The sequence below is a fragment of the Nematolebias whitei genome, chromosome 20, assembly GCF_014905685.2.
Source record: "Nematolebias whitei isolate Nwh7 chromosome 20, NemWhi1, whole genome shotgun sequence".
NCBI lineage: Eukaryota > Metazoa > Chordata > Actinopteri > Cyprinodontiformes > Rivulidae > Nematolebias > Nematolebias whitei.
In genome coordinates, this window is record NC_056517.1 from 23,714,202 (window position 1) to 23,716,041 (window position 1,840).

Genomic DNA, 1,840 nt, shown 5'->3' on the forward strand with positions numbered 1-1,840 from the left:
GTGTCGTTCCGGGTCTCGTTCGATTGGGTCACTCCTGAGATACCACACTCCTTGTGTGACTAGAGCACGCTTTGTTTCTCTCACGCATCCTAACTCGTCCACCCCGATCAACAATTGCTGGCACTAACATAACGCTAAGCTAGCGCGCAACACATAGGTGTCTCCCCCTGCCCCGTCGACAAAAATCCCCGAAGAGATGAGCCCCCTGTCAAGGCAAGTGAACTAGAGGAAACACTGCATGCGGTGTGGTGGGTTGTTGTAGGTAACCAGGAAAACCTGGAGTGGAGTTTTAGTGGTTTGAGCATTCTTCTATTAATCAAGTGGAATGGATTTGTTCACAAAGAACACAAAAAAAAAGACACAGTGCTGGGTGAACTAATATTTCATGTTAAATGTGTGTGTGTGTGTGTGTGTGTGAGTGGGGGGGGGGGGGCGTGTCCAAATGAAAAATGTTTGTTTGTTTTTTTTTATGTGAAGGGATACATCCCCTTCACATTTAATCAATGTGACGTTTATGGTTGAAACCCTAAATGCTCCAAATGAGATTCAGGTTTTGGTATACGACTGTGCTGAACAATTCTGGATGCCAGAATGTTCCCCTTTAAATAAAGAGAACATTTATTGGAGTTTAATTGGCATGTCAAAGTGATGCCTTTTTTATTTCTTTGCAAAAAAAAGGAAGAAGAAAAAAGAAAGAAAGCAATTAAACATTTTCCAGGTAATTCTCATAAATGTCAAATTGGGTTGTTCTACACATCTGTTCATATTACATTTATTTTCTTATTGTTATCATTTGTTCGGTTATTAAGTCATATTAGTGTTTTCATTTCAGTCATTTTTTGTCCATTGTTGTCATCAATCTTTGTGAAATCAGGTCTCTTTTATAAATGAGTCCTCGAGGCTCAATGGAATTAACTTGTCTAAATAAAGGTTGAATTTGAGTTTTGTGGAATATAACAAGATAGAAATTTTTAATACAGTTTTTTAAATTATTTTGAACTCCTCAGCAGGAAATTGTTTTGCTATCTAAAGATATTAAATAAGGTTCTGAACTACATACACGTTAGCAATTATGTGTTGGTTCTTTACATCAGTGAACTGTAGTGGACGTACAGTACTGCTTTTATTTCACTTAATTTTTTAAATTTTGATTATTCTTGAAAGATTTTGTCCAAGGTAGCATAGGGACATTTTAAATGAGTAACATTGTTCAGACATAAAATGTATATTGGCTCTGAGAGATGGATTTCAAAGATGAGATCTAAACAGCTCATGTGGTCTGGGAGAGGTGGTCATTTATGAAGCTCATCAGATCTTATCCTGACATTAAATATTTGCAGCTAAATAAGCTCTGAAATATACAAAAAAAAAGTGGTGTTGTTTACTTGGAATTATTGACCTCGATCAAAGTGTTTGAGCAACATAAATTCTACATATTCATTAAACTTTTTGCTTCATTTGTAGGCATGTATAAAGTATTCAAACATATTATGTATGTACTTTGTGACACATTTAGTGATATTTGTGTTTTCACTAAAGATGGACTAATCAGGGTTTTTAATGGCCAATGATGCTCTTTAGAAACAGAAAAATTATATATAGTGACACAATCTTGGTGAACACAAAAACAGCTATACATTGGTCAATTTTACAGACAATGAGCTAACATTTGGGGTGGTAGTAAAGGAGATGGATTACCAACATACACTCTGAATGCTAATGTAAATGAACATATATCTGTGAGATATTATTCATAAATTAAAGGGATTCTTTCATTTTTCTGGACTGAGTTCTATCGTGCATTGAATGATTAAATGTAACGTGAGACGTTAATTTTCTT